Source organism: Bos taurus, chromosome 23 (genome assembly GCF_002263795.3).
Source record: "Bos taurus isolate L1 Dominette 01449 registration number 42190680 breed Hereford chromosome 23, ARS-UCD2.0, whole genome shotgun sequence".
In the NCBI taxonomy this organism is placed as follows: domain Eukaryota; kingdom Metazoa; phylum Chordata; class Mammalia; order Artiodactyla; family Bovidae; genus Bos; species Bos taurus.
In genome coordinates, this window is record NC_037350.1 from 40646062 (window position 1) to 40667637 (window position 21576).

The 21576-nt window shown below is 44.3% G+C and overlaps 1 protein-coding gene across 24 annotated transcripts in view; it reads left to right on the plus strand.

The window, feature by feature from the left end:
- Positions 1-21576, plus strand: part of ATXN1 (ataxin 1) — a 419791-nt gene that overhangs the window by 230382 nt on the left and 167833 nt on the right. The window lies entirely within an intron of this gene.

The following is a 21576-nucleotide window of genomic DNA, read 5'->3' on the forward strand; positions in this document are numbered from 1 at the left end:
CATGGACAGAGGAACATGGCAGGCTTCATTCATGGGGTCGCAGAGTCAGACACGGCTGAAGGCACCCTCACCACACCATACCTCCATCTGTCAAGACAAGTGGCAGGAGGAGCACTCTCCCCTATTTAACTTTCTCGTACTTGACTACTACCTAGAGAAGCTGATGGCATGGAGGTACCCAGAACCATTTTTGTTTGGGACCTCATCTGAAAAGGCCTATTTTTTCTTTCCTTTGCGCCTTTCCCAAACCACCACATTTGCAACACCCCGTCACGTGCTGGGACTCTGTGGTCCACCTGTTTGCTGTTGGACTCCCAGGCGCACCTGCAGGTGGGTGCGGGCCAGCTGCAGAGCGGCACGCCCCCACCCGGGACCGCCGGCACCTGCAGAGCCAGCTTACCAGGATTTCCGTGCTGTGCAAATTTGGCATGCAGTTGTAGACTCTCGGAGGAGCATTCCTTCTCTTAAAAAAAAAAAAAAAAAAAAGGTATGCTTCCATGAAATTAAAAGACGCTTACTCCTTGGAAGGAAAGTTATGACCAACCTAGATAGCATATTCAAAAGCAGAGACATTACTTTGCCAACAAAGGTCCGTCTAGTCAAGGCTATGGTTTTTCCTGTGGTCATGTATGGATGTGAGAGTTGGACTTCGAAGAAAGCTGAGCGCCAAGGAATTGATGCTTTTGAACTGTGGTGTTGGAGAAGACTCTTGAGAGTCCCTTGGACTGCAAGGAGATCCAACCAGTCCATTCTGAAGGAGATCGGCCCTGGAATTTGTTTGGAAGGAATGATGCTAAAGCTGAAACTCCAGTACTTTGGCCACCTCATGGGAAGAGTTGACTCATTGGAAAAGACTCTGATGCTGGGAGGGATTGGGGGCAGGAGGAGAAGGGGATGACAGAGGATGAGATGGCTGGATGGCATCACTGACTCGATGGACGTGAGTCTGAGTGAACTGCAGGAGTTAGTGATGGACAGGGAGGCCTGGCGTGCTGCGATTCATGGGGTTGCAAAGAGTCGGACACGACTGAGTATCTGATCTGATCTGATCTGATGGAGACTGTACAAATGTGGGATCCCAGAAGGTGGACCTACCTGTGATTCTTTCAAGACACCTGTGCCACACCTGGCTCTGGATCACCTTCATTTAGGTTGACGATCTAAGTGCAGTTATTTCCAAAATGTCTTATCACCTCTAGAGCTTGGTCTAAACCTAGTATTGAGAGCCCATGTCCCTCATTGTATCCCACTTCTCAGCTTAATCACTTTATCTTGACAGACAGAGGGCTTCTCTTCAGCCCTTCCTGGAGTCCTTGTAAAGGAACTTGATTTTTCTGCTCATCAGGTTACAGAGATAGTCTGCTTTCTACCAGCATCTGTATAGAATTTAGAACGTGGATTGCTGATTCACTAAGGGACTGCCTATCTCGCCTGCTTATTACTCTAGAATTGATGTCTCCTGGCCCCACGTACTCCCTGTGCGTGAACTGTGCATCATTAGAAGTGTGAGGGTGTCCATTCCCTCATCTTACCCAAGAAAAGCCCCGAAGGTTTATCCCCCAGAGCACACTGCTATAACATGGGACGCCGAGGCCTGCTGCTCCCCGGGGAAACTGGAGGGGCTCGGTGGAACCAAGAGATTGATCACGACTAAAGCAGGAGACAGTGAAGGGCCTTGGGAAAAGGTGCCGAATTCCTTGCCTGTTTTGTGCTGTTCTTTAAGTAAAAAAACTGGTAGAGATGGGTATGACCTGAGGAATGGTAAAGCAGTAAAATAAGGACCACCTGAACCCACGCTGAGCCACTTAACGACAACTTCGGTTTGCTGCTGGGTTGTAAGGAGCTGGAGGCATCAAATCATTGTCCCCAAAAACTACACGCTGTTTGCTTTTACTGCTTGTGGGGAACCAAAAATACACCGAAGCTGTGAGTTTCTTAAAAAGCAACTCAGAGGCTGATCCCCACGCCTCGTGTTGGTGCCACACAGTTTCCTGTGCTGTGCAAGTGTCCACCTTGGGAAACAGGGCTCCACTGGGCTCCAGCTCATGCTATTTGGTAGGGCTGGACCCTGGAACAACGCTGCCGCCGTTTCCAAGCTCGAACAGCGCCCGGCCTCGATGGTATCCCTTTAAGGGAAATCCTCCTGCCAGCACTGCGATTTTATTTGCCAGAGGCCAAGAAGCAGTGGCATGTATTGGTTCCATAGCAACATGTCTGTGCAGCCAGAAAAAATATCATGGCCATGGCAGCCCGTGTGTCCTGAGCAGGATGAACACAGCCCTATGCCTCCCGCCTTTTTTTCCATGTTATCCTGCCCCGCCTTTCCTCTCCTGTAGAGAGTGCGGACTGGGTCATTGTTATCCGTCTCTGCTATCAACAGTTGCCTCCTGTCCCCACCGAGCTGGGGGCTCGATGAGGGGAAGGAGGTGTCTGTAGTAAAATTGTGCGGGTCCCCGAGTGTGCTGGCAGAGAACTGCCCAGCCCGAGGCGGTGAGAGCCTGTTCTTCTAATCAGCCCTCTGGCCTGGCAGCCCTGGCAGAGGGGCATGGTGGACAGAGTGCTTCCTGGACATGGCGCTCAACTGCTCCTGGCTGAAAGTGGACAGGGAAACAGGCCACATTTAACGTGGTCCACAGAGGGTTGAGGAGACCCCTCTCAGGGCAGTGCAAGGCCAGGCCCTGTAGGGCTGCACCCAGCGATCCGTTGCACATGGCATATCTTCTAGGGGCTTCCACCAGAGGTGCAGTTTCTAAGTGCAGTCTCTCCAGCGTGTGTGGGTGGGGTTTTCACATTTCTTTGATGTTTTCTCGTCTCTAAAATCCTCCATGGGGACTTCCCTGACTGCCCAGTGGTTAAGACTCTGTACTTAAAATACAGGGGGTGTGGGTTTAATCCCTGGTCGGGGAACTAGGATCCCACATGCCATGTGTGTGGCCCCCCCCCAAAAAAATCCTACGTGAAACCATTGTGATCACTTTGGGTATTAGCAGATGCTTCCCCCCACCAAACTCCTGACTCATTTAAAAATCTTTACCATCCATTTGACATTTGATTTGTATTTCCTTTTTTGATATATAACACTTTGGGGGCCTGAGCAGTCTTTTTAGGTAAAGAACCTAGGAGCCATCCTTCTTACTCTTCATCTTTTTAAAATTATTATTTCTCTCTGAGTCTTATGGATAGTAACTATACCATTAATAATTTCTTCATGATAATGTTTTGGTCTCATCCAGTCTCATAAGGAAGCAATGAGGCAAGTCTGTAAATATTAAACGTCTTTCAGTTTTTTAAAAGAGAAAAGATAGATTCAAAAATTTCGTTTGCTGGTGTGGTTTTAAAAAAACATGTAGATAGGAAATCATAAGGTAAGACTATCTGAAGATTTCACGTTTCCTCCTCTTCCTCTTTGTGGCTACGGACCATGAACTGTGTACCCTAGGGTTTCACAGTGGCGCTGAAGTCATCTCCCTTCTCCCTCAATATTTGCCATTTCTGTTGAATTTGCCTTATTCCTCTTGAGCTAGACCTCTCGTGAAACCCCAACCGTGTCTTTGGAGCTGTTAAGAGATTTGAAGGATTTTTCATTAAGATGACAGGTTTGATAGATTAGGATAGTGCTTCCTAATTTAGTTCTGAGGTCTGTTGAGGGAGGAAAGGTTTTTTATTGTATGAAAACCTTTATTTTCAAAGAGTACTCATTCCTTCCCAAGTCCTGAGCCAACTGAGAAATAAGACAAGTGTAATAAGGCAGATGGAGCCAGGGTGAACCTCTGGGACTGGCAACTGTTAACTGAGAAGTTGTATCTTAGGATGAGAATCTCAAAGAGCTTCTCTGGTCTGGGCTTGGTCACAGTCTACCTGCAGGAAAGTTTTGAGCCTGTGGGCCACTGTCGGTGTGAAGAAGGAAGGAAAAAGAGAACCTAATTCTCCCCCTCCCACCCCTGTGGTAGCGTAATTCTACCCAGTGAAGTTATGGGTTCCCAAGGAGAGGTGTGGTCCACCCTGGCTTTAGCCCCCAGCCAGGTACCTCGCTCCACATCCCTGGGAAAGAAAAAGGATGGAGTAGAAGGCCAGGAGGCTTAGGGGAAATTCTTCCCATGGAAAAAAAAAAAAGGGATGGAGTCTGGTGTCGGCCTCTGGCTCTGCTCTCACCTCTCTCTCTCTACACGTCTACAAATGGAGGGAGGGGGTCTGGTGTGTCCCCTGTTTCCCTCTGGCCGTCTCAACCCACTGGGTTTTCTTCCTAGCTCCTTGGTTTGCATATCTCTTAACTGGTTTATTGTTAGTCTCCTCTGTTAGAAGGTGGCGAAAGCAGAAGTCTTGTCAGTACCATTAACTGCTGTGTCCCAGGACTCAAAGCAATATACGCAGAGGAGGCATTTGATAAATCTTTGCTGGATGAATATGTGAATAAATGTTTTTTTGCCTCTTCTTACATTTAATTACTTGGATGTCTTTGTGCCTTATCTTGCCTGGCTTGTACCTTATTCATATCATAAACTCAGGTCAGCTGTCAGTTCTCCATGGAACCTTCCAGCTTCCTTTCTTCCAGGGGAAAGGATCACTTTCTTGTTTGTAAGCGGTTGCCAGGAGTTGTGTACACGTGAGTGTGTGCAGCTGTGTGTGCATGCAAGTCTGCCTTTTCTGTGTGTGTGTGCACGCACTTTCTGGATCTGGTTCTGTAACACTTGGATTCACTTGTTTAGGTATCAATATTTAATCACCTTTACTGGGTTGTAAACTCCTTAGAAACTGGGCAGCCCCTTATTCATCCCTGTTTCTCTAATACCTGCCATCCAGCAGGAGCTCAGGAAATGATTTTAGCATTTACTGTGTGTGCTTGCTCAGTCGTGTCTGACTCTCTGCGACCCTGCAGGACTTTGTCCCCGCCAGACTCCTCTGTCCATTGAATTTTCCAGGCATTGTTAGTTCCTCCTCCAGGGCATCTTTCCAACCCAGGGATCAAACCCACGTTTCTTGTGTCTTCTGCATTGGCAGGTGGGTTCTTTACCACTGCGTCACCTGGGAAACCCCTCCGCTGTGTCTCAGTACTTAACTTCCTAAGTACCTTACACGTATTAACATATGTAATTCTCACAACAACCTTACAAGATACATTTTTTTGCTCTCACTGTATAGATAAGGACACTGGGGCATAGAGAGATGAGGTGACTAGCCTACGGTCTCACAGCTAGTATGTTTCCATAGCTGTTATCATTGCTGGTCCTTAGGACTGTTTAAATATACAGATGAAGGAATAGGAAGCCCAGACACATATCATTAAACAGGACCACAGACACTGGGATCAACACAAATAAGAGATGGTCACCAGGCCAACCTACGATCAGTTGACAAAGAATCCTGAGGCCCATGCTGACATAGGTGAGACCCTAAAGTTTTACAGCAGCTCTTGTGCTTAATTCCTAATTATCCATGCCAGTGGGATGGCATTAGTTACTGAAAGTAAATAATTGTCATTATATTAGGGGGATTATTTCTTAATGGGAAAATGTTAAATCATCAATTACGAGTTGAACAGTTGCTGTATGCAAGGCTCACTGCTAAGTTTAGGGGGACAGGGTGAAGAGGAGAGCCCTGTGAGTAGAAACGAAGGTCACCATGTTTAAGAGGCTCTTGTTAAAGAGGCATGATGACAAGTAAAGTCAAGGAAATTAAAAAAATAAAGGGCAGTGAGTATAAGGATGATCACAAGGCATTATTACACATGATTAATTGCCAAATGGTGATAGTGGAGGAAATGAAAGGCATCGTGTTAGTCAGGACAGGATGGGCTTGTGCTGCAGAGAGTATCCTGCACGCTCACTGGCTTAAAGCAGAAGTTCCCTCCTCCCTCATCGAGGGTGTAGTGGATCTGGTGTGTCTGCCTTTCTTCTAAGAAAAGACCCTATTCTTCACGCATAGCTCCCCAATGTGGGCCGCATGGATCTTTTCATCCTAGAGGCCTTCCCCATGATCACAGAGGAAAGAGAGAAAGCCTGCAGAATTGTAGCAGCGATGAAAGCCTTGCCCTGCAGGGGGCATGTGCCCCCTGCCATGTCCTAAACACGGTATTCAGTCTTTTATACATAAGCTCCCATCTTTCAAGTCTGCTCACTTTTGGTTCTCTTCCACCCAGCACACAGTAGGTGCCTCATGAATATCTGTAGGGTGAAGGAGTGGGTGAGCCTAGGGATGACATGTCACTCATCCCTGATCATGTTTGTAACAGGAATGCACGTGGCAGCCCCCAAACCCAGACTTGAAGAAGTTAAGCCTGCCTTGATGACATTGACTCAAAAGAGGATTAATAATAATAAAATAACAGAGCTAACATTAGTTCATCACAGTGCATGGAAAATCATGAAGACCTGGGCAGGTTAGATCCAAGTCAGCTGGGGGTTGAGCTCCCCTCCCCAGCCTTCCAGGCTTCAGCCCTGTCTCGGCCACGTCACTGTCTGTCTGCAACTTGACCTCTCGGTTCATGTGTTATCTGGCTGCCCTCCTAGCCTGGTTCCTCCTGAACAAGGTAGAGATCACTATCCTCCTTTAAAAATGAAGACACTGAATTAAGGAGAGGTTAGCTTGTCTGGGATGCTGCTGGGATTCCAGTCCAGGGGTATCTGACTGCACTCTGGCATCAGGCTGTCGAAGGTGTACCTGCTACCCCCCGTCCTGGGGTTGGCAGGCTGCAGCATCCTGCTCCAGGTCAGTGGAGAAGGGATATCTGAAGTGAAGTCTCTTAGTCATGTCCGACTCTTTGTGACCCCATGGACTATAGCCTACCAGGCTCCTCCATCCATGGGATTTTTCCAGGTAAGAGTACCGAAGTGGGTTGCCGTTTCCTTCTCCAGAAGGGACATCTGGACAAGGGCAAAACATAGCTGAGCAAGGCATAGCAGCCGAATGTGAACAGTGAGTTGGAAGCTCTGGGTGTGAATCCACATGGGCAGTGGTGCATAGAAGTGGAAAGACGGTACTGGAAACATAGGGTGGGGTCATACCATGTGTGTGAGACTTAAGAATGTGCCTTTCAACCACATCTGCGGATGTAGTATTTGATCCAGAGAAGCCGGAATGCTGGAGGACCCATGAATGCGGTTTCTCACAGATTCTTGAAAATGGTGCCTGTTTGTTTCTGGATTGGGGGCAGGGACATGTCATGGAGGGGAGAGGGAGGGCTCTGAGTACATATGGTCTCAGCATGGACAGGGCAGTGCTTGTGGACACGGCCTTAAAGTGGAGGTTGGTAGTCACTGGACGTTTCTCAGCAAGCTGGTGATGGAACCACTCCTGTCTCAGTGAGATTAGCTTTATAACTGTGTTCACAGCGTAGGAGGTGGTGAGGAGAAAACCAGAGACGGGGGCCATGGTTGGGAGGTTATTACAGGAAAAGGAGATAAGATTTTGAAAACTTGGGAGCGTTATGAAGGGGCAGATGTGGTCGACTCTACAAGGAAAGAGTTGATGAGGACAGGGTGACTGTTTTGATGTAAGAAGCAATGGAAGGAGTCAGAGATAATGGACTTTTTGAGCCCAAGTAGCCATTGAAGCTATCCTATGTTATATATTTTTTTGAGCTTATTTTAATGACAATGTCATTCTGTGAGTTGAGGCTTCTTGGGTAGAATTGGAGGATCGCCTTAGATTAAGATAAGCCCCCTTTGAGTAACTGAGTGTTGTCTTGACCCCAACTTTTTCACATTTCTCTTCCTTCGCTGCCCTGCCCTCCCCAAGGTCTTGGATCAGTTCTTAAATCAGCAGCAAAGTCATCAGGTTACAATTTCATCTCTATTCTGGCCCTCTGGTGGAGATAAAATGGCTTAAACATGAGCGAGAAAGTAGAATTTAATATTGGGGCATCTAGTTGCTGATGAAAGAGGCCTTGTGGTCCATGCTCAGAACCGTGTCTCTCTTTCCTGCTGGTTTGCCTCATTACCAGACATGAGCTCCCACGGCTCTGGGAGGTGCGTGGTAACATTTTGCTGGTCGGTCAAATTTTTGTAAGCTGACAATTCATCTGAGCTTCACCAGGTCACTGCACACCATTTTCTCTTTTTTGGTCTAACAGGGGAGTGCCAGTTTTGATTTGAAGGAGAGGAGAAAGGAGGCTGTTTGATGGAAGAGAGGAGGAACACTCTGCATTCCCCTTTTACTTCCTGGGACTTGTCCTGTCACATTTCACAGGCTCCTGTCTCTAATGGTAGAGGACAGTCTAATGAGAGGAGCAAAGTGCGTGAACTGCACACAATTTAAACTCAGCTCCCAAGAACCAGGCTGGGTGCTGGATTCCTGGGACTCAGGAATTCATCAGCCCCAGTCTCTTTTCCTTGAATGTAGCCTGGAGAGATGCTTGCAGGGGAGAAGAAAACTCCTAACTGCTTGCCCTTATTCTCTGCTTTCCGCATGGCTCTTGGAAGCAGGCATCTCCAGCCAGGGATGCAGAAAGTGTGATAGAGGAGGAGGCCTTCAGGTTGCCATCCCTCTTCCTCGAAGGCCCTTGACCTTCCTGATGCTTCCCTCGCTAGGTAGACCCTCCTGCTTGCCCTCATTGACATCTGTACTGCCTCTATATGAAAGCTTTGCCCCTTCTTCAAACTTCAAGGGTCCCACTTGACATGGAGATATCTGACATTCCTCCTCATTTCAAGCCCTCTTGCCAACCCATAGAATCACCAGAGTTTGTTAGATTGATTCTTAAGTGATATAGCAAGATGGTCAGAAGCCTAGAATATGTCTGGGATTGGGGACGGTGTACATTTAGACAGAAAGGCTGAACTAAGTATAGATTATGACGTATTGTGTTTCAGAGAGAAGGTGGAGGTAAGCTTTGCTCCCCATCTTGCAGAGTTTCACTTGTTACTAGAAGATTGTAAACGTCTCGAGTTTTCAGTGATATCTATGTTCTTTTGATGTACTTTGCAGGGAAACTCAAGCAGGAACAGGCTTCAGAGTAAGCTAACTAAAACATCGCGGGCTTTTGATCACTTTCCATTAGCACGAACAATAATCTCTGTCCTGGCAGATTTTATTTGAAAGGGCGTTCACTGTTAAATGAAGATAAACATGTTGCTGGGTATTTAAGACATCTTCTCAATGCAGGGACTGAAAAATTCATACATGAGATTAGCTCTGTTGCCAGAGAGGGGATTCTCAATGGCCCAAACATTTCCCTAGCCATTGGCTGAACTTTGGAAATGTGCTTTGCTAAAAAGAACAGATACTGAACAGATATGTCACTTACAAAGCCTTCTGTTTTAGTGGTGAGTCCCAGGGGCCTCTTAACCACATCGTTGCTATGCAATATTTGGTCAAAGGAGATCTACGTTTAAGGAGGACATGTGATCACAGCCACTGACAAATTCCTAGAAAGTGATGCTGGCTGTTCGTTGTTCTTTAGGTGGTGGCAGTGGGGTGCAGGAGGACCTGAGCCGCTCTTCTGGTCACTGTTGTAATGCATATTCTTCTGTTGCTACTGACTTGGGCTTTGACTCTCTGACTTGCAGGAGGGAGGCCATAACTGCTCTTCTTGGTGTCTGAAAACCTACAGGCAGAAGTGTGAGCAAGCAGATCACAGGCTCAGCGATAGACGGTGCTCAGCCCATTCTGTTGCTCTTTGCTTACTGACATATTGGGGAAAAAATAGGGCTTGCATTCTAAAGTTATTTCTATCTTAAAAGAGAGCGCCTTTTAAATGTTTAGGACTTGGGAACCCTTTTTTTTTCTTTTTAATAAACTTAGTATGTGCAAAATGGGTGTCCATGGAGTACAGGTTCCTAATTGAGAGGGAACAGTAAAGAAAGCCATTGCTTCCCGTTTCATTTACAGTGCATTCCTTCCCGAGGAGTTGAGGGTGTGGGGACGGGATTGGAGATCATCCTTTCCTCACATCCAGCTGTCTCCTGGTTCTGTGATCATTGTAGATGCCACGGCTCCGCAGTATCAGAGGCACTGGCGTTTTTTGCAGGAGTTATTTAGGGACACGCAAACCAGTGGGGCTTTCTGAGGAAGGGAGGCTGTGGATGAAAACCCTGTGGGGAAACCTTTCCTATCAGCCCTGGGCGGCAGAGCTGCTGAGGAGCCGGCTTGGAGGGTGAGAGCATCCCTGTCTCTGTGAGGCCCCGGGAGCGGCGGGCCTGTGTGTTCTGCTGCCAGCTCACACCTGGCTGCCTCCGGGCGTCCCGTCCTGTAATTAGACCCACCCTGGAGTCTGCCCGCAGATGAGAGGGACCCGGTGAGGAGAAAGGTGGTGGGGCGAGGCCGCGGCCACTCTCTGAGCCGCGCAGGTGCAGGGGGCCGGCCGGCCGCCTGGGCCACCCCTCTGTCGGTGAGTTAATGGCTCGGGCAGCGCGGCGGCCTGAGACTGACCCTGTCACTTCCTGCTGCTGCTCCCCCTCAGAGGCGATCTTGTTCGCTCCAGGCCTCCCCGGCCTCACGTCTCGTATTCCCGCTCCTTGGAAACCACTTTTACAAGCGGGTCTATCAATTTGAACTTCCGAGATCACGAGACGGCAGTCTGGAGAAGAAAGGGCGTGGCCCAGGCTCTCTTTGTGGCTGGGATGGTTCTGCGAGAGAAAGGGAAGTTTGGAGATACCCCAACAACGGAGAGATGGAGCAGCCTGCAGGCAATAGCATCACGAGTCAGCCCCTAGTCCTGCAGCAGACGCCAGCTTATTCACACAGTAGCTTTTGTGCTACAAGACAAAGGAAGTTAGGGATCGTTCGCGTCGTGGAAGTTGCTCTCTGCCCGTTTATGAGGGGGCGTGGAGGGTGGCTATGGTTGCCCTGTGAATTCTCCTGCAGGGTAGCTCCTGTTTGAAGTCTGAAGTCGGGCTGATTTGATTCACATGCGGATGCCCCCTAGTGGCCAGCACCGTGCCCTTGAAGGCCCGTCCCCACGGCCACTGCCTCCCATCCCCCAGGAAACACCATCTTCCCAGCAGCTGAGTACATGTCACATCACGTCTGTATTTCCTTAGTATGCTTTGTCTACCAGGTAGGAAAAAATCCAAAGCTTTATTACAGAGCAGAGCAAACTTGCTGTTCCACCAAATGAGAAATCTTACATCTATAGCACACTTGTGTTATAATCTACTTGGAGGTGATGGAAAACTCTTTAAAGTTTTGATGTAAATATTTTCATAACTAATGTGTTACAGGAGAGTTATAATGTTGGCCAGTGAAGTTAGGCCAGTTAAAAGTCACTCAGTCATGTCTGACTCTCTGGGACCCCAGGGACTATATACAGTCCATGGAATTCTCCAGGCCAGAATACTGGAGTGGGTAGCTGTTCCCTTCTCCAGGGTATCTTCCCAACCCAGGGATTGAACCCAGGTCTCCCACATTGTGGGCATATGCTTTACCAGCTGAGCCACCAGGGAAGCATTTGGTCAAATCCTTGGCTGGCTTCCTATTCACAAGTGGACAAGCTTTATAAAACCACAAAATCTTCTCAGCTATTGGCCAAGGCAAGATTTGTCTTTCTCACTCAGAAGGTTGATAGTTAACCTTCCACTGACTGTGGAGCGTTCATACAGTTTTATATAATGAAAGCTTTATTCATTCACAATTATCTTTGGATTGTGTAAGTTTTGTTCTGTTTTTGATCATTTTTTCCCCTAGTCAGTTAAGACACTCAGATATGAAATGAGTGGTTAGCATGAACTTGATCAAATGCATAGGAATCACTTGTTAAAATGCAGGTTCTGGATCCTAGGACTGAGGGTGGGGCACAAGATTCTGGATTTCTAAGAAACTCCTAGGTGATACCAATGATGCTGGTCCAAGGACTGAACTCAGGGGAACAAAATAATAGTTGAGAGGAGAAGGAGACGACAGAGGATGAGATGGTTGAATGGCATCACTGACTTAATGGGCAGGAGCTCGAGCAAACTCGGGGAGACAGTGAAAGACAGGGAAACCTGGCATGCTGCAGTCCATGGGGGTCACAAAAAGTCAGACAAGACAGTGACTTTACAACAGTCAAGCTAGCAGGTGACACAGGCTGTGTCCTCCAGAGTCTTATGAGCTGAAAAGCGACAGGAAAAAGTATACAAGTAATTATAGCATAAAAGGCAATGTAATGAAATGTGTAATTATGGTAAAGTGTCCTAGGGAGTCAGAGATGGAAGTGATCATTTCTGATTGGGAAGGTTGGAAATTTTTCATGGAGAAAGTGATTTTTGAAAGTGGACTTGAAGTTTAGGTTAGTCTGCAGCAGGGGTGGGTAGGATGGTGAAGGCCAATGAGTCAAAAAGCACAGATTCTAGGAAACAAAGAGTATGTCCAGGGAAGAAGCAGCCCATTTGCCTGGGATGGGGAAGATGTGAGATGCAGTTGGAAAGGTAAATAGAAGAGGTGCTATGGACTGTCAGGCAGAGACAGTCTGGACTTAAATCAGACAACAAGAGATTTTGCAACAAAAAAGTAAATTGATCGAGACTATAGTTTAAAGAGATTAATCTAGCATATGTGTAAAGGATGGAGTAGAGTGGGGAGGGACATCATTTTCCAGACAGGCAGTGATAAGAGAGATAATGTGATTAAAATCAGCATCAGGGAGACTAGAGAATAGATTGGATAGAGAAGGGTCAGAAGTTAGACATCAGGGTTTTAATCCTGGATGATTAGAAACATAGTTGCATAATCACCATAAATAGGAAAGTCAAAAGGAGCTCTTACACATGTTTGAACAGGAAAATGACCTGGATGAATATGCAAAGGCCACTGGCAAGAGGCCGTCCTTGTGTTTTCTATCTAAAATATTAATAGCCCCTCAGGCTTCTTACCCTGCTTTGCTTCTTATGATACTTTTTGCTATCTGACATGATTTGTTAAATTTGTGCTAAGTATTGAAAGCCTTGCCCTCAAGGAGCTTATGTGCTTATGAAATTACATTAACTGAGCATAGGCAGAGCGAGTGGCATATGCAAAGGCCTTGAGGTGAGAACTGCTTGGCACTTTCAAAGAACCTGAACCCGAGTGACCGAAGGCCAGGGTGAGTGAGACGGAGATGAAGTTAGAGCTGGCAAGCCACAGGTAACGAAGAGCCTGGACTTGACAAGGTTTATTTCATTGTAAGTACCTGGAAAGTCACATGAGGGCCTCGGTAGACAGGTGGATTGGAGGATGGCAAGGAAACAGGGAATGGGGGGGTGGGGGGAACCTGAAGCTGACAAGAGAGGAAGTGATAGTGGTTTGGACTTGAATGGTGGCAGCCGTGTTACAAGTATATGAGTTCAAGATGCATGTCTTCTCAAGGCCAGCTGTGTAGGACTTGTAGGTTTCTGATGTGGATGAAGGATAGGGAGGTGGTCTCAGGATAATTCCCAGACTTCTGGCTTGAGCAAGAAAGGAAATGAATATGTTATTCATAGGGACGGGGAGGCACAGAACAGAGTTTTGAAAATGTTGAGTTTAAGGTATACATTCTTTTTTTTTTTTTTTAAATCATGGTAAAATACTCCTACAGTTTATCATCTTGATTATTTTTAGGTGTTCAGCTCAGTAGTATTAAGTATCAATGCACACGTGTTGTGCAACCAGTCTCTAGAATTCTTTCCATCTTGTAAAACTGAAACTCCACATTCATTAAACAACAACTTCCCACTCTTCTTCCCCCGGGGACCTGGCAAACACCATTCTACTTCCTGTCTCTATGAAGCTGATTACTATCAATACCTCGTGTAAGTGGATTCTAGATACCATACAAGTATTTGTCCTTGTGACTGATTTCTTTCACTTACCACAGTTTTCCTAAGGTTCATCCATATTGTGGCATATGTCAGAATTTCCTTCTTTTTAAGGCTGAATAATAGTCCACTGAATATATATACATTTTGTTTGTTCACATTTGAGTGACTTCCATCTTTTGGTTTTTGTGAATAATGCTGTTATGAACATGGGCATACAAATATCTGTTCAAGTTCCCGCTTTCAATTCTTCAGGTACACACCCAGAAGTTCAGTTGCTGGATTGTGTGGTAATTCTATTTTTAATTTTTTGAGGAACCTCGATACTATTTTCTGCAGTGTCTGCATCATCTTAAATTCTCACCAGTGGTGCACAAGGATTCCAATTTCTCCACATCTTTGCTGACACTTGTTATTTTCGGTTTTTATTCGGTTTTGTTTGTTAAGGTGGTGAAACTTATTTTTAGTAGATCTCTCAGATAGGATGTTGTGTCTTTTCAGATATACAGATCAAGAAGAGATTTGGATCTGAGATATAGGTTCAGATTTAAGCTATCTTCCATCCTTTGCCAACTTGACTTGTAAACATTTTAAGGGCTTAGAGATTCAGTTCAAAGAATTAGATTTGTACTTAAACTCAGAAGTATGTTTGGAGTCAGAGTAGATTAACTTAAAAACATTTCTTTCTCTTCTACTTTCATATTATGTAAAATAATTTACAACTTTACAGTATCATTATCTTTATCATCTTTTGAACCACTTTATAAGGCATCTGATAAATAATTTTGAGGGCAGATGATCTTGACTTCCATTTAAGTCATTTGAGAAACAACATGTTTTGAATCTGTGTGAGATGCTCTTGTCACCAGAAATTTTATCCCAGATCACAAGTATTTGGGTCTATATGTATTGATTACATTTTAAATACCTTCCCAGCCAAAACAAACCACGTAACCAAGCTCAGTTAATGTGAACATAGATACAGGAAGGTATGATATATTGGGGACTAATGCTGTAACAGTATGAGTTCCAAACAATATGGAGAGTTTTTTCTATTCTTCCAGTGAGTATGTATTCACAAACTATACAACTTAACCTCTTACTGTGTTGCTTTAGAAAGCAATCTTTAAAATGCTTTTTAAAAATTATAATGACATATCCAATGTTTGCAGCTGTAAAGTCAGACTCCCAAGAATAATTACTAGCTAAATCTGTTTTCTTCCTTTAAAAGAAAAAACAATCTTTTTAGGTGACTTTTGTAAGTATTCAAAAACTAGCTTTGACGGAGGTGATTTCAAGAGAGTATGTTTTCCATAGAGAGTACTTTGTTGAGTAAAATTTAAGAGAGCAGCAGTATGGTAAGCTTTCTGTGGACTCAGAAATTAAGGGAACTCGGTCTTTGGTGCATTGGGAAAAAGCCTTCCCCTTGTATTCAGGGCATACATAGTAAATTATAAACTTGGCTTTGGAGTGTTCAGTGTAAAGAAGAGTTTCTACACAGTAGAAGTTCTTAAACACTAAAATCGTGATTGAGCCCATTTCTCATAAAGGTTTGTTAAGAAAAATACAAGCTGGATAATATGGTAGTTCTATTTGTTTTTTTTTTTTTTTCTTTGAGGACCTTCCATACTGTTTTCTGCAACGGCTGCATCACTTTACATTCCCACCAGCAGTGCACAAGGGTTCCAATTTCTCCACATCCTTGCCAGCACTTGTTATTTTCTGTATTTTTGATAGTAGCTGTCTTCAGTACATCTTCAGCCCTTCCTAGAGGCATGAGAAAGCTTTCAGGGTTCATTCTGACTCTGCAAAGCTGTAATTGGGTAATGCCTCTTATCCCTCACCCGTTTGTCCATCCACTTACGTATTCATTAATTTCAAGTACCTTCTATAGAGAATTTCTAAGAACAATGTAATAGAAAAGCTTTATTTATTTTTATCAGTTTAGGCAACAGAGGGAAGGATAGTAACAAATATTAAATCAAAAATATTTGTATTACCTCAAATACTGGACAAATCCATATTGAAAGTTTTTAACCAAATCTCATAGATTTGACTTAAGGAATTTCATTATATTTTAATACTCAAAGCCCCATGATATGTTTCTGCAGTGCTAATTTGGGTGAGGAAGACAGGGCTCTAAAGAAGCAGCCTTCATGTGTAACCTGGAAGGAGTATATGTATTTAATTGCCAGCGGGTCATTTATCTACTCATCCACTCATCCTTTCATTTATTTTTACCCTCATCAACTTAATACAGCGTTATCAATACTCATGAGCATGCCCTTTACTCATAGCATAGCATATGCTTTGAGCATAGAAGAGAATTGGGTAAAAGTAAGTACTGCAAAAGACCTTCCTCTTACCTTTAAGTTTCAAGCTTTGTATGCTACTGAGGCCCACTGGACTGAGTCCATCGCCTTGACTCCACTACAGCAAATACTGGTATTACTCATTTCACAGCTCTGACCTGGGAATTGCAAGAGATTTACCAACATTAACTTATCAATCCTCCTAACACTTCTGAACAAGACATCAGGATTCTTGAACTCAGCATAAAAATGGGTTCTGTGGAATGGCCTAGCCACTACCATTAAATAAGGAGGGAGGAGGGGAATTAAAGCTAAAATCCTCCATTTCTAAACTACTTCTTGGTGGCCTGACCTGCGCGCACACACACACACAGTCTTATTTTCTGGAAATTAAAAAGGGGTGGGCAAACATTAACACTGCTCTTGTAAAAATATTCAACGAGACCATACTAGAAAAAAATCATTAGAACCCCAAATGACCATTTTCCTTAAAACACTTTCTCCACTGGATTTGGTTCTTTATAAAATGATGAACTTAAAAATGATACAGCCTGCTTGCTGTCACCCAAAAGATGAATCACAGCATGTGAACAAATGAAAACAAATCTCTAGCTAAAAGGCCCAACCTCTCTGTTACCCTGGAAATAATAGTTCTCATTTTTCCAGGGCTTCCGATGGCCTTCCAGTCCTGTGCAACCAGTTTATAATAAACTCCGATGCCAAGATTTTTCAGTCATTTCCCTGCCAAAACCATGATGCTTTCAGCCTGGGAGTAGGCACTGTCCCACGGATGAAGGGAAAAGGAGAACCACAAAAAAAAGGATTATTTCTTCCAGGAGGAAATGGGATAGCATTCCTCCTTGGGACAGCATTCATCATGCCTGGGTCTGTGGAGGCTTTTATGAGAAAGCAGAGATTTTTTATAACTCACTTAGTCTGGCAAGTGAAGCAACACTGAAATTCCTTAAATGTCTAAAAGATAGGAGCATAACAGTTTGTTCTCCGTCATCTGAAGTTATCACCAAGACCCTAATTTGCTTTGCCCCTGACCATGCTTTTGGAATAAGGGCCTCATGATAACGCCCATGGATCGGTTATAATACAATATTTCAGGGAATTTAAGTACTTGGTAAGCAGTCAGCTGCAGTTTTGTTAAGGAATGAAGCCTGCTTTTTCAGCAAATCTGGCTCGTGTTCGTATTAAATGCCACCCTCCTCCCCCCGCCTTTTTTGGAAGGGGTACTCTCCAGACCTCATTCCTGACTGCAGCTTCCTATTTTAGAAGGCTGTAGATGCCCTTCTCCCTTCCGATGAAGCCCAAAGGCGTTCTTTACCTTATTGACTTTTATAAGATTGGGGATGCCCAGCCTAAACTAATGATAGAAACTCAAAAATAGGACTGATACCAGCACCCCAGGCACACCTGATAGAAGGACCTATTCCATGCTCTTTACTCAACTTCTTGGTGAAAAAAAAGTCTGGTGGCATTGGTGCTGGCTGGTTAAACTTGATACATGGTAGGCTTACTGATGAGTCAAGGTTGGCATCTGGGTTACTGATGTGTTTGCCGTGTTCGCTGTGAGGACTGGTGGCCCACCCTTGTGTGTTTCAAGGTATCCAGGCTGATCACAGCTGAGAGAGAGAACTATATAGATGGTATCTGGCTGGGTTTTGGCCCCTCGCTCAGTGGTCTAGGTATACATAGCTGATATGAAGTGGAAAGCAGTAACTGTGATCCAAGTTGGGAAATAGAACTAGAGCCACAAAAGCTACAGAAGTGGAAGTGGGGGAGGTGAACACAGGAAGAGGTGGGCTCTTGCCCTCATCTAGCACCTCAACCAGCCGTGCAAAGTGGTTCGTACTTGAACTCTTCCCCTAGAGGACTCTTGGCGAGGTCAGAGAGCTGTAGAATGCCGGTGCAGGAAAGAATTCAGGATTGGCTTAACACAGTTTGAATTTTAATTTGCCCTGTGTAATTCACACATGATGAACCGGAGGCCAAGCAGTGGAGACTTTTATGGGGTAGCAGTTAGCATGCGGTTCCAGCCTGGCGTCCAGGTCACCCGCTGGCTTCTGTCAGCCACTAAAATGACTTGTCACCCTTTTTAAGTCTTTTCTACTTTGCTTTGCTTTGTAGTCCTCTGACTGTAAGATCGGAGATATGACCATGTTCATGCAAGCATTTTAAACTAAAAGTCTCTGTTCAAAAGTAAAATATGTACCAGTTTTCTCTAATTTCTCTGATCCTCTGGTGATAAGATGCATGATAGATGTAATGATTAGTTTCCTAGGGGAATAAAAGAAATGCTATCACTTTTTTTTATGAGCTCATGAGGTTATAAAACAAGTCCCAAGTTCAGAGGTGTTAAAATATGGGAAATAAAACTGCATGGGTATCACAGACAAGCTCGGTGATGGCCATAGGCTCTTGGGCCCGGATGCACCTGCTCCTTAAAGGTGTACTTTCCGTGGAGCCCCAGACAGTCCTGGGGTGCAGACGGACTCCTAACAGTTCATGTTAATAGGGATCAGTGAGGGATTAAGGAAAAAAAATCCAAAGTATTCATTTCTAGCAACCTAAACTGGTAGCTAGTAGCTAAGCTGGTAACTAGGAGTTTCACTGACCATATGTCTTAACCACATTGACCACATTTCTCACTAAAGAAGGTCCCAAGTGTGGATGAGAAGGAGTGAGAGATACAGCAGGTGGGGGGCAAAGGGGAAGTGAAGAAGCTGGGTATTCCACACCCTAGATCATTAAAGTACATTATCAAGAGGTTTTTAAAATAACATACTTATGTACAGAATTTCAGTTTTGCAAAATGAAGCATTCTGAAGATGGACGATGGTCGTGGTTCTATGCAGTGTGAATGTACCTCATGCCGCTGACAGGTTAGACTAAACGTGGGGAGCAAACAGCATGGTGCATAATGTGTGCAGTGAACAGTCGGCATGATGACTTGAGGGCGTATCATGGGACTGGTGGGTAGTGAGGTCATAAGTCTGTGAAATAAAGGAGCAAAGTGTAGAGGGTTCATTATGCCCTGATAAGGAGCTCAGACCCCTCAGACCAGTGGCCTAAGATTTTCTCAAAGCCCCCCAGACCCCCATGGGGCTGCCTCCAGAAGTCCTTGGTGGTAATGAGGGGATGTGTAAGGAATGGAGAAACCAGTAGGTCACTATGAATAGTCTGAATTTAATTTGTTTTTTTTTTGTGTTAGATTTCTATATAAAATTTCATTTGAAGGTAGGGTTCTGATTAAAAAAAGAACACTTTTGAAAATCACTGATGGTGATGAGAAATACCCCAAAATGATAAAAGTTGGTGACAAAAATCAGTATTCAGAATTCAGAGTGATGAACATGTTTTCTCCATGTCTGAACCTCACCTGGCAGCACTTTGCACTTGATATTCAGTAAAATGTTCACTGGGACTGTTTAGGGATGTGACTTGTATGCTGTGTCTAGAAGGGTGAATTTAAATAACATACTGCCCGGTAACTCAAAAGGAATTTGTAGAAATATAAATACACTTTCCCCTTATTCTCTTTTTTCTTATGTAAAATTGTACTGGAGTAATTTCTTTTAGCTGAGTTTCCTGTCTGTTTTAGAGACATTAGCTTTTATAATTTGATGCCTTGGACCCAGCTGACAATCTGATTCTGTATGTGGGATTGAATTTAGTGGAAAATAATAGTTAATTGTATTTTTTTTAATGCTTACAATGATATTCTGGGCAAGTTTTGTTTCTTTATGGACGATAGCCAGATCCCTACTGTTTTTCAATTTGTTTAAACGCAACAGCTTATACAACATATGTACATGTTCAGTTGAAGATAAAGGATATCATTATTCTTAGCCGATTACAAAGAAAACCACATTTTCTCTTAAATCTCTTGATATAAAGTAATTTGAACACAATTTCTGCACAAATCATTTTCAAGAGATTGGCTGTCAAGTGTATTTTTTAAAGTAGCACTCTCCTAAGAGCCAATGAGACTTTGCAAATTTAGATATATTCTAAGCCTGGGATGTGGTTGAAAATGTCAGTTTTTAAACAGCGCTTTGAGAAGTAGTTAGCTTAAAAGTGTAGCAATTCAGAGCATACAAAGAATGATTTTGAAGAGTAAAGTCTTGATACACTGGAAAGAAACTTGACAGATTCACTACAATTAAGAGACAAGCAGCTACGACTCCCACTTGTGAAAAACTTTTTCTCATCTAGCCAACTTCTGACACTGGCCTAAGAAAACCTCCGGTAAATTCTTATTCCTTTACAGCTCCAAGTTTGTTGTATAGAAACTCTCCCAATTTCCTTATGTAGTAATAACAGATACAGAATAATAACTTTGGAGCCCACTGCCCCTAGTCTGAAGGATGAATAAATTAGATCTATGAAAAATGATCAGACTGAAATGTGTTTTTCTACAGGCCTGTGTGTATGTGCACACACATTCACGCGTAGACCCACACATTTGTTTGAGTGCACCAGTTAGAAAAAGGAGGAAAAAGTAACTTGAAACTCACTTCTCAGCTTCTCCCTCCATAACCAATATGTTTTTATCAATTCTGACTTTTTTCTATTGTGGTGGAAAGGTTTGTGAATGTGCCCTGTGCTTTGATAGACAAGGCAAACTTATGTTGCTATTGTGTCTTCTCTGCTATAAGAATCTAAATATTTAAGTATTGGTGTTTTTGCCTGATATTCTTGACTCTTGTGGTTTTCAGCTGCTTGAGCTTTGTAATCATATGTAGGCATGAGATTAAATTCACAAGTGAACCAAGTGTTTCCTCCGTGCTTGTTATTTCTATACTGCATTAAAGGTGTTTCATGGCGTGTTGCCAGTCTTATCCTACACTGGGAAAAGAGCTGCTGTTCCCCCATCATCTCTGGAAACTTTACCCAGTTATTACAGTTCGGAAGTCATGTCACACCGTCCTGAAGTCAGACATACCCCTGAGGCCCACTTCCCTTCTGTGGACACACACACTCACACACCCACACATCCTCACACACCCATGTACATACAACAGAGAAAGAGAAGTAAATCACGGAGGCAGCGCCCACTGTTATTTTCAGTGAGTACATATATCCTGCAAGGTGAATACTGGATGCAAGATGTAAAGCTGCTGTTTCCCCTGTGGGCCCTGGTACCGAATGATGTGACCACATCCGTAACTTCCACCCCCTTGAAAATTACTGAGAGAGAGGACATAAAGGATACAGACTTTTGGTTGGAAAGAATTGCACTGAAATCCCTTCTCTGCCACTTCAGATATTGTGATCTGGGGCTGTTGCTTAATCTGTCGGCATGTGATTCCCCAACAATCATGGAGAATAATAATAACGGAAGCCCTCCTTGTCTGTGGCTTTTACAAAGATTAAATGAGAGCAAATACAGAGAACTGTTTTTGTTAGTTTTAATCTGCAACTATAAAACTTGAAAAAAAATAGATGAATGTATATCCCTAACTGCCTGCAAGCAGTGGGAAGTGGCTGGAAGAGCGGGCTCTGAGACCCAGAGGAGTACGTAGCAACCCCAGGTGCCTGACTGCAGGACACTGGCTTCCCCCTGG